General features: G+C 42.3%; 1 protein-coding gene across 1 annotated transcript in view; it reads left to right on the top strand.

Annotated features, from left to right (window-relative positions):
- Positions 1–12,062, top strand: part of NF1 (neurofibromin 1) — a 261,133-nt gene that overhangs the window by 106,005 nt on the left and 143,066 nt on the right.

Genomic DNA, 12,062 nt, shown 5'->3' on the forward strand with positions numbered 1-12,062 from the left:
GACTCCCAATATGTTTGTACCCCAAAATGTGCCGTCAAGTGTTTGTAATATTAGCCCTGAGGGACAAGGATCTTGTTTGCCATTGTCTAGTGGCTTTTTTTTTGCTGAGGTGCATATTTTGTTTGAGGGATTATCTGGGTGTGTGGCTGGGCAGTAAATTTCTTTCAAAACAACAACATGTGCCCAGTAGATCAGCTGCCCCCCAATCTTTGGGGCACCAGGGATCGGTGCCATGGAGAAAGGTTTTTCCGTGGATCAAAGGTGGGCGTGGTTTCACGGTTCCACCACAAAACCGCGTTCGACCTAAAGCGCGCTCGCCGAAACCGCGTAGCTGACGTTATCAACAGGGCGACAACAGCGCGGAGACAGACGCACGCTGTAAACGCTAAACCTAAAATTAACCCCTAAACCTAAATTAACCCCTAAACCTAAACCTAACCCCCCTAAACCTAATCCTAAACCTAACCCTAAACCTAACCCTTAACCTAACCCTAAACCTAACCCTAAACCTAACCCTAAACCTAACCCTTAACCTAACCCTAAACCTAACCCTTAACCTAACCCTAACCCTAACCCTTAACCCCAACCCTAACCTAACCCCTAAACCTAACCCTAAACCTAACCCTTACCTTAAGTTGAATCGGCTTGCTTTCAAAGCACTATTTAAAGCGCCCTTCTTTCTCCGCGTTGGCTGTGGTCGCCCTGTTGATGACATCAGCGACGTGCTTTAATCGGGCGCGGCTTAGTCGAGCGCGGTTTTGTCGTGCCACGGTGGTTTCACATTCCGCCTGCATCCCACAGATGGGGCTTTGTTTATTTGCGCAAAGTGGTTGCTGGCATTCTGTGGACGGATGCTGGTCCATGATAGGGATTGGGTACTGGTGCCTTAGATTGTACAGGTAGCCTTTGACTTACAAAAGTTCGTTTAGTGACCGTTCAGAGTACAATGGCACTGAGAAAAGTGACTCTGGTCTTTTTTCATAGCTATGACCTTTGCAGCATCCCGGTGATCATGTGATCAAATTCAGGTGCGTGGCAACTGGTTCATATGTCCCAAGTTTGTGTGATCACCTTTTGCAACCTTCTGGCAAGTCAAGGCGGAAGACAAATTCACTTAACAACCGGGTTACTAACTTATCAACTGCAGTGAGTCACTTAACCACTGAGGCAAGAAAGGCCGTAAAATTGGGACTAAATTCACTTAACAAATGTCTCACTTAGCAACTGAAATTTCGGGGTCAATTGTGATCGTAAGTCAAGGACTACCTGTACTTTTAGGATGAATCTTCTACATAATATCTAGAGCAGTGTTTCTCAACCTTGGCGACTTTTAAGTCCTATGGACTTCAACTCCCAGAATCCCCCAGCCAGCACAGCTGGCTGGGGAATTCTGGGAATTGAAGTCCACAGGACTTAAGTTGCCAAGGTTGAGAAACACTGATCTAGAGCAAGAGGAAAACCTAGCTGCGTTTGTGGTGATATAATTTAAAATAATTTTTAATAATTTAAAATAATTTTTATCGTCCGTGTCAAAACCAGTTTTATTTTCAGGTAGCCCTCACTTAACGATGGTTGCTTGTTTGAAGTTCTTTTTTTTTTTTTCCCTCCTTTTCATTCAAATAATGAAACTTTGATTTTGGCTTTTACCGAGTAGATTGATAGATCTTTACAGAAATGGCTGCTTTCACATTATTATGGAAAAGCAAAAAAAGTTGGGATTTGATGTTAATGCCTTATTTTACTGCAACAGAGAGAGCCGGAAGTCAATGTTTCTTTTTCTATTTTTCCTTATCCTTCCTCACTCCTTTTTCTTCTTTTTCTCCCCACTGCTTTTCTATTTACTTTGGGATTTTACAATCTTTTATAACTCAATAAAAATGTTAAACGTGAGATTTATGTTACAGCAGACCCTTAAAAGCTACTTATGACCTGGTCCTGAAGTTACGGCTGCTGTAGCCCTTACAAACGACAGCAGGGACACTGTAGCCCCCCACCCTTCCCATCTCCTGTCCTCGCCCACATTGGCTACCCAAATCCTCCATCTCACTTACTTTTCAGAAGTCTCCAGAGTTAAGGGGGGGGGGGGTTCAGAATAGGGAAGGGGGGCATTGTATTGTGTGGCTGCTCGGAAAATGTCGGCCATTGCGGGATGCGATTCCAGCAACAGAGCCTTGCAGGATTCCACAGCGTCATTGCTGGGCCACATGGCACCATCCCATCAGTGCCCGCTCCAGCAAGGGATGGCCGCTTGTGCGATGGCACTGCAGTTCCAGCAGTGGAGAAGCTTGTTTTGCTAACACGAGCAAAGAGAAGCAGGCTGCTCTGTTGCTGCGATTGCAGCCCCATCCCACAAGGATCAGTCATTTTCCGAGCGAGCGTTTCTGGGATTTTGCCACATGGCCACCCAACGAAAGTATCTGCTCTGCTTCCCTCGCATGGTCTTCACAGTGCTGCAGAAAGCAGCAGAGCGCTGGAGATTTTCAAAATATACTGTGTTTCCCCCAAAATAAGAAAGGGTCTTATTATAAGACGGTCTTATTTTCCTTTGACCACGAAATAAGCCCTTGGCCTAATTTTCTGGGAGGTCTTATTGTTTTTGAGGTGCAGGAGGCAGCGAGCGTGGTCACCTCATGGCTGCTGTTGTGTTGCAATATTTTCAGGGAGCGCTTATTTTCAGGGGAGGGCTTATTTTAGCGCATGCGCTCAAAAGCCCGATTGAGCTTATTATCCGGGAGGTCTTATTTTCAGGGAAACAGGGTAAGTGGGGTGGAGGCCCAAGTCCTTTGGGGACTTTGTGGGGGACAAAGGCCTGCAAGAAAAGTGTTGTGTGTGTGTGTGTGTGTAAGGCCTCTGGGGACCCGGCAGGGGCAGGGGAATAGGTCCAAAGACTCAGAGAAATCCGAAGGGTAGGGAGCAGATCACAGGCTGTTTCAGGGTGGGGAGGTTCTCTGAAGCCTCCTGGGGCCTCCCCCATCCAGGAGGCACCCCATGCTCCACTTAACCCATGTTAAATGTTCATTTAACAACCACATCAGGCAGAGCAGGAGGTGGTGTCATTAAGTAAGTGTTTAACGTCTCTTACCATAAGGCAGCCATAATGGGCATGCTTCACTACGGTCATAAGTCAGGATCACCTGTCGTATCCAGTTCTGTAGACATCTACCAAATAACATGCTTCTGTAGTTGTAGGTGGCAAAGATGATCTGTACTGGCCTTACATGTATATTATTCTTGAGAGTATATTATTCTTTTATTGTCTTAAATGTTTAACACAAGTGCAGGTGGTGCTCAGCTTACAACAGTTCGCTAGCGACTGTTCAAAGTACAACGGCACTGAAAAAGTGAGCTTAGGATCATTTTTCACACTTACAATCTTTGTACCATCCCCCTGCTCATGTGATCAAAATTCAGATGCTTAGCAACTGGCATGTATTCACGACGGTTGCCGTGTCCCAAGGTTGCGTGATTTTCATAAGCAGCCTTTTGGCAAGCAAGATCAATAGGGAGGCCAGGTTCACCTAACCAACCGGGTTACTAATGTAACAACTGTGCGGTGATTCACTTAACAACTGCGGCAAGAAGGTTGTAAAATGGGGCAAAACTGACATAAAAACAGGAATTTCGGATTCAATTGTGGCTGTAAGTCCGATTTGGGTAGCAAGCTATGCAGAAAGAATAGAATACAATAGCAGAGTTGGAAGGGACCTTGGAGGTCTTCTAGTCCAAGCCCCTGCCTAGGCAGGAAACCCTATACCATTTCAGACAAACTTCCAGTGTTGGGGCCTTCACAACTTCTGGAGGCAACTTCTGTTCCACTGATTAATTGTTCTAACTGTCAGGAAATTTCTCCTCATAGATATTGGAAGACTGCTATCATGTCTCCCCTAGTCCTTCATTAAACTAGACATACCCAGTCCTGCAACCAACCTTTCTTCATATGTTTTAGCCTCCAGTCCCCTAATCATCTTTGTTGCTCTTCTCTGCACTCTTTCTAGATGCGTCAGATAGCTGCTGCTGCTGCTGCTTCTGGCTAAATATCATACTATCACTGGATAGATTGGGGTTCATTGGTTGCTTGCTACCTTGCAGAAATTGAATGTATGTTTCCTGGAATTATTATTTTGTTGGATTTTCTTGAAACAGTGTTCACAGATCTTAGAAACTGCTAGCTTTTTATTCCCCCGCACCTCAAATAATTCATGAGAAAAATACTTTTGTAAGCATTTTTTAAAACCAGATTTCATTTAATGTAAGACACGCTACATAAAAATCTTGATTGGAGTCCTTCTATTATTTTTCAAAATAGTCCATCCATGACACAAATCTTTCCGTTTTGTTGATATGTCCTTTGATTCTGTAGTCTGCAGCCCAGGGTCTGGTCAATCAGCTTTCCTCTAGATAAAGCCTACTTAATACAGCAATTCCCCATAATTATATTTAAGATATTCCATTCATTCCAATGATTAACAACAATAATTTAGCCTGCTGTCTCCATTTACCATCACACTGGGAAACTTAATTCAAAATTTAAAATTTAAAAATCACATGTGGATTTGCTAACAAAGCAACACGCCAGAGGGATTATCAAAAGATTTGTCAGATTGAGACAGATTATTTTTTTCTGACTTTGACTTACAATTCCTCTAATTAACAGACTTTTTCTTAAAGCTTATATTGAGGGGCAAAGAAGATGCATAAGAGGAACAATCAAAATTAGAGGGATAGCAGGCATAGGAACACTCCTGGGTGACATGGATTTGGTGGTGGCTTGGGCTGGTTTTGCGGTTGCTTTTTCGGGTGGGTTTTTGGCTGGTTTTGCGGTTGGTTTTGCGGGTGGGTTTTCGGCTGGTTTTGCGGTTGGTTTTGCGGTTGGTTTTGCGGTTGGTTTTGCGGTTGGTTTTGCGGTTGGTTTTGCGGTTGCATTTTGTGCAGAAGTGGTCCAGAGAAGTTCGCTCAGGATTGCAAGCATCCCCACAGGCCAGAGCCATCTCATCTGCCTCTTCATCCTGCATTTGTAACAGTGAGAGTTAGTCAATTCACTCAAGCTACTTTTAAGAATTGGCTTTCATCATGCAATACATTAAATCTCATACACCCAAACAAACCAGAGCTCTGACTGAACATACTGGGAGACTGTATTAGGCCCGCCTTTCTCAAACTTGGCAACTTTTAAGATGGACTGCAGCTCCCGGAATTCCCCCAGCCCACAGATGTTCCATGTTGCCAACGTTAAGAAACATGGGTGTAAAGAGCCGAGGTGGCGCAGTGGTTAGGGTGCAGTACTGCAGGCCACTTCAGCTGACTGTTATCTGCAGTTCAACAGTTCTAATCTCACCGGCTCAAGGTTGACTCAGCCTTCCATCCTTCCGAGGTGGGTGAAATGAGGACCCAGACTGTGGGGGCGATATGCTGACTCTGTAAACCGCTTAGAGAGGGCTGAAAGCCCTATGAAGCGATATATAAGTCTAACTGCTATGCTATTGCTATTAAAATGTCAAACTGTGATGGAGTATGAGAATGACCTTGGAATAACAGAAGAGGAGAGTTGGAAGGGACCTTGGAGGTCTTCTAGTTGAACTCCTGCTCAAGCCGGAGATCCTATACCATTACAGTGAAGTGGCTGCCCAGTCTCTTCTTCAAAACCTCCAGTGATGATGAAGCACCACAACCTCTGAAGGCAAACCCTTCCATTGATTGATTGTTCTGTCAGGAAATGTCAAGACAGGAGGGGGAAAGGCCTGCTTAGGGAACCATCAGGTAAAGGGTGAAAGACACTTAGACAGGATCTGCCCTAACTAATCAGTAATAAAAAGAGACAGAGGGCGATTTGCATTTTCAGACTTGCAAGACTCCTCCATTGAAAGAATTAGGAAAGAAAACCACGAGACTCCATTGATAGAATCAAGTGTACTTTACTAATTATAAATGATTAGAAGCGTAGCAAAGCGAAAGACTGATTATTTAGGCGGCGGAAAGCGATTGATATATAGAATAACCCATTCCCACCCCTTGGCATCCCAGTTACAGTCCAATCATAATTCTCCTAAGTGTCAGGTGTGAGATAACTTCAAAAGGCATCACGAGGAGGAATGTCGGTTGCCGTTGGCCTTGGCGGGGAAAACTCCTTCGCATGCGCAGCAAGAGAGGCAGCAAACTCCAGGATCCTCCTCCAGCACAATTAGTATTCCCTCCCAAATACCATGCCCCCCTCCCCCGTTTCAATGGCAGCCGAAGCAGCAGCAAAGCAGAGGCTGGACATTCTACTACTTATGGTAAAGTTGAATTCGCTCACCTGGTTATGTTCCTGTCTGGTCTACTTGGGAGGCTGGCATAAGCTTATTTCCTTTTCTAGAATTGCAGGTGAAATCTAAATTTTAAGTGGTTTCTGATTACCCTGGTCCATACCCATAGCAATCAATTAGGACTGCCACAGTCATGTGCTAATGAAAGCTGCCTATCAACTTGTTTTTCTGTTTCCCTCCCAAGTTGGTATTCATGATCATGAGCATTCTCAGTTTCACTGATGCTTTTTTGGAAAGTTGGGTTATGGGCGTTTGCTTAGCCTATTGATATGGATGGAAATACTTTGGCACTATAAAGTTCCGTATTTGGACAATGATTTCATTGCTAGCATTCCAGGTAACAATGCACCCCCTCCCACAAATGGCTCAATTTTATGGAATTGTTCCTGTTCTGCGCCCCACCCCAAAAATCCCAATGCTTTTTCCCCCAGCAGCGTTTTCTTTACCTTAATAAACATTTAAATGAGAAAACTTTACAGAAACGTGGAATAGAAAACAGAATAATTGAGGCAGTTATTGTATTAAAATATTTCAATCCTGCTTTTCAAAATAGGCATCCAGTTGGTTTGGAGCAATACTACTCTAATACTGAAGGGGATAACGCTGCAAGAAATACTCCATTGAGGCCTCACAAGTGCAAAGCTTTGCCTATTTGTATCTTATTTTTTTTGCTCTTGATAGGGACCCTGAAGCAAATTTCAGGGTAAATGCATTATACTAAAAAGTTAAAGAAAAATAGTTTAAACTTTGCAAATGCATCTAATTAACAGATGAAGCCTTAGATGTTTAGCTTAATGTTTCAAATAATTAATGAGGGGGGCATTTGGACTTCTGGGAAGGAATGTAAGTCAGGGTGTTAAACTAAGTTGCCGAACTTACAACATGTGTATATAATGCTTAATATGTTTATTTAATATTACATTTCCAAGCCACCCATCCCACCATTTTTGATTCTAGGCAACTGAGAATCACAATTAATTGAGACGTTCCCAGAAAAATAGTTTCCAAATCTCTCATCATGACACATTGTTTGGAAATCTTGGGAATATGTAAATCCCATCAGATCTGCAGGGGTTAGTAGATCTCCTGTTTGCCTTAATTCTAACCTGGACTTTCTTATGGGGGTTGGCATCCTTTTTTCTGTATCAGTGTTTCTGAACTTTGGCAATGTCAAAATATGTGGACTTCAATTCCCAGAGTTCCCCAGGATATGCCTGGGTACATTTAGAGCAATTAATAAATTGAGTATTAGAGAACTACAGGATTCTAATTTCTAAGAATTTATGTTTGCATTTGGCCTCTGTAGTTCTAGCTCATTAGATGCATTGATTCATATTTCCATCTGAATGCCACTGATCTTAAAACTGCAGTAAGGGTTTTCTAAAGGACTTAATTACGCATTAAATTCCATCATCATCGCCGCTGCCACCAAGGGCATATCTTTCAAGATCACATTCTAAGTGTTATCTATTTATTTAATCAATTTAATTCCATACCTGTTCTCAGTTTCAGGTGCTTGTGATCAGAATAAAATCCAGAGAAGCCTCTGAGATACTGGTTCAGTCTGATAGCTGTTGACTAATTTCTACCTCTTAAATAAAACTTCAGATTGATGAGGTAATCATAAATCCCATCCCGTGATTGGCTTTGTGCAAACATATTTGCAGAGCGCAAAGTTATATACTTTGCATATACGTGTTGTGAACATTTTACCAGGGTAACAAACATAAAGTAAGTTTCAGTGAAGGAAGTAATGTCCTCTGCTTGGGATTTTTTTTTTTTTTTTTAAAGTTTGATGTTTGAAAAGGAGAAGGCAAGAGTGGTGATGTCTCAGTACATGCCTGTACATGCTTATGATTACTTTTTGATGATGCAGAATTTAAGAGCATGTTCTAGAAATAGCTTTAGGGAAGTTAGATGAACAAATACAGGTAGTCCGCGTCTTACGGCCAAAACTGAGCCTAACATTTCTGTTGCTAAGTGAGACGTTTGTTAAATGAGTTTGCCCGTTTCACGACACTTTTCTTGCCACGGTTGTTAATGAATCCCGGCAGTTATTAAATTAGTAACATGGTTGTTAAGGGAATCGGCTTCCCCACTGACCTTGCTTGTCAGAAGGTCGCAAAAGGGATCACCTGATCCTAGGAGACTACAACTGTCGTAAATATGAACCAGTTGCCAACATCTAAATTTTGATCATGTGAGTAAGGGATGCCGCTACGGTTGTAAGTGTGAAAAACGGTCATAAGGCACTTTTTTCAGTGCTGTAATTCTGAATGGTCAATAAATGAACTGTTGTAAGTCAAGCAATGATCTGAGATGCTGCATAAATAAGGCCGGTTGCTAGGCAACCAATTTTTGATCACCTGTAGTGAGCAATAGCAATAGCAGTTAGACTTATATACCCGATTCTAGGGCTTTCAGCCCTCTCTAAGCGGTGTACAGAGTCAGCATATCGCCCCCACAACAATCCGGGTCCTCATTTTACCCACCTCGGAAGGATGGAAGGCTGAGTCAACCCTGAGCCGGTGAGATTTGAACAGCCGAAGTGCAGAAATGCAGTCAGCTGAAGTAGCCTGCAGTGCTGCATTTAACCACTGCGCCACCTCGGCTCGTGAGGAAGCTGCAGTGGCCATAAGTGCGGGGATAGGTTGTATGTCATTGCCATGGTGACTTTGAATGGTTGCTGAATGAATGGTTGTAAGTTGAGGACTTACCTGTATATTCCATAAACATTCTCAGCAGGGAAAAATAGTGGGTGGTTGTTGTATTACATCTGGGCGAAGGTGAAACTAAATTGGGCCAATCTGAGTGCTAGACAGGTGGCACAGAAGAGCCATAGCCAATAGCATTAGACTTATATACCGCTTTACAGTGCTTTACAGCCCTCTCTAAGCAGTGTACATATTGCCCCCAACAACTGGCTCCTCCTTTTGCTGACCCTCGGAAGGGTGGAAAGCTGAGTCAACCTTGAGCTGTCAGTCCCAAAGGTGCTTTTTCCAAGGGGCAACTGGACTTTCTTTGAAGACGTTTCTTTTGAAGATGTTTCGCTTCTCATTCAAGAAGCTGCTTCAGCTCTGAAGAAATTTCTTAGATGAGAAGCTCTGAAGAAGTTTCTTAGATGAGAAGCTCTGAAGAAGTTTCTTAGATGAGAAGCTCTGAAGAAGTTTCTTAGATGAGAAGCTCTGAAAGAGGTTTCTTAGATGAGAAGCTCTGAAGAAGTTTCTTAGATGAGAAGCTCTGAAGAAGTTTCTTAGATGAGAAGCTCTGATGAAGTTTCTTAGATGAGAAGCTCTGAAGACGTTGTTAGATGAGAAGCTCTGAAGAGGTTTCTTAGATGAGAAGCTCTGAAGAAGTTTCTTAGATGAGAAGCTCTGAAGACGTTTGTTAGATGAGAAGCTCTGAAGAAGTTTCTTAGATGAGAAGCTCTGAAGAGGTTTCTTAGATGAGAAGCTCTGAAGACGTCTGTTAGATGAGAAGCTCTGAAAAGTTCTTAGATGAGAAGCTCTGAAGAGGTTTCTTAGATGAGAAGCTCTGAAGAAGTTTGTTAGATGAGAAGCTCTGAAGAGGTTTCTTAGATGAGAAGCTCTGAAGAGTTTCTTAGATGAGAAGCTCTGAAGAAGTTCTTAGATGAGAAGCTTGAAGAAGTTTCTTAGATGAGGAAGCTCTGAAGAAGTTTCTAGATGAGAAGCTCTGAAGAGGTTCTTAGTGAGAAGCTCGAAGAGTTTCTTAGATGAGAAGCTCTGAAGAAGTTTCTAGATGAGAAGCTCTGAAGAAGTTTCTTAGATGAGAAGCTCTGAAGAAGTTTCTTAGATGAGAAGCTCTGAAGAAGTTTCTTAGATGAGAAGCTCTGAAGAAGTGTCTTAGATGAGAAGCCTCTGAAGAAATTTCTTAGATGAGAAGCTCTGAAGAAGTTTCTTAGATGAGAAGCTCTGAAGAGGTTTCTTAGATGAGAAGCTCTGAAGAAGTTGTTAGATGAGAAGCTCTGAAGAGGTTTCTTAGATGAGAAGCTCTGAAGAAGTTTCTTAGATGAGAAGCTCTGAAGAGGTTTCTTAGATGAGAAGCTCTGAAGAGGTTTCTTAGATGAGAAGCTCTGAAGAGGTTTCTTAGATGAGAAGCTCTGAAGAAATTTCTTAGATGAGAAGCTCTGAAGAAATTTCTTAGATGAGAAGCTCTGAAGAGGTTTCTTAGATGAGAAGCTCTGAAGAAGTTTGTTAGATGAGAAGCTCTGAAGAGGTTTCTTAGATGAGAAGCTCTGAAGAAGTTTCTAGATCGAGAAGCCTCTGAAGAAGTTTCTTAGATGAGAAGCTCTGAAGAAGTTTCTTAGCATGAGAAGCTCTGAAGAAGTTCGTTAGATGAGAAGCTCTGAAAGGTTTCTTAGATGAGAAGCTTGAAGAGGTTTCTAGATGAGAAGCTCTGAAGAGGTTTCTTAGATGAGATGCTCTGAAGAAGTTTCTTAATTGAGAAGCTCTGAAGAAATTTTTAGATGAGAAGCTCTGAAAAAAGTTTCTTAGATGAGAAGCTCTGAAAAAGTTTCTTAGATGAGAAGCTCTGAAAAAGTTTCTTAGATGAGAAGCTCTGAAAAAGTTTCTTAGATGAGAGCTCTGAAAAAGTTTCTAGATGAGAAGCTCTGAAAAAGTTTCTTAGATGAGAAGCTCTGAAAAGGTTTCTTAGATGAGAAGCTCTGAAGAGGTTCTTAGATGAGAAGCTCTGAAAAGTTTCTTAGATGAGAAGCTCTGAAAAAGTTTCTTAGATGAGAAGCTCTGAAGAAGTTTCTTAGATGAGAAGCTCTGAAGAGGTTTCTTAGATGAGAAGCTCTGAAGAAGTTTCTTAGATGAGAAGCTCTGAAGAAGTTTCTTAGATGAGAAGCTCTGAAGAAGTTTCTTAGATGAGAAGCTCTGAAGAAGTTTCTTAGATGAGAAGCTCGAAGAAGTTTCTTAGATGAGAAGCTCTGAAGAAGTTCTTAGATGAGACGCTCTGAAGAGGTTTCTTAGATGAGAAGCTCTGAAGAGGTTTCTTAGATGAGAAGCTCTGAAGAAGTTTGTTAGATGAGAAGCTCTGAAAAGTTTCTTAGTGAGAAGCTCTGAAGAAGTTTCTTAGATGAGAAGCTCTGAAGAAGCTTCTTGCATGAGAAGCGGACGTCTTCAAAGAAAAGCCAGAAAGTCCAGTTGCCTCTTGAAAAGGCACCTTTGGGACAACCAGGACCTGGGTGACTTGAGAATCTCCATTGACCGTTGAGCTGGCAGTCGGCAGAATTAGCCTGCAATGCAGATAATCCTCAACTTACAACAGTTCATTTAGTGGCCATTCAAAGTTACAATGGAACTGAAAAAAAGTGACTTTCTAACCACTTTTCACACTTACGACTGTTTGCCCCATTCCCCACGCCACATGATCAAAATTTAGACACTTGGCAACTGATTTATTTATGACGGTTGCAGTGTCCTGTAGTCCTGTGATTCCCTTTTGCGATCTATTGACAAGCAAAGTCAGTGAGGGAATCTAAGTTCACTTAACAACCAGGTTACTAACAGTTGCAGTGATTCATTTAACAACTGTGTCAAGAAAGGTTGTAAATGGGGGCAAAATTCATTTGACAAATGTTTCACTTAGCAACAGAAATTTTGGACTCAATTGTGGCCGAAGTTGAGGACTACCTGTACTGCGCCACCATGAGCCTTAACTTCTGGCAAAGGGATGTTTAATAACTGGCCTTATCCACTGTGGCAGCCATTTTAGGAGATTCCTCGTAACGTGCTT

Source organism: Thamnophis elegans, chromosome 4 (genome assembly GCF_009769535.1).
Source record: "Thamnophis elegans isolate rThaEle1 chromosome 4, rThaEle1.pri, whole genome shotgun sequence".
Lineage (NCBI taxonomy): Eukaryota > Metazoa > Chordata > Lepidosauria > Squamata > Colubridae > Thamnophis > Thamnophis elegans.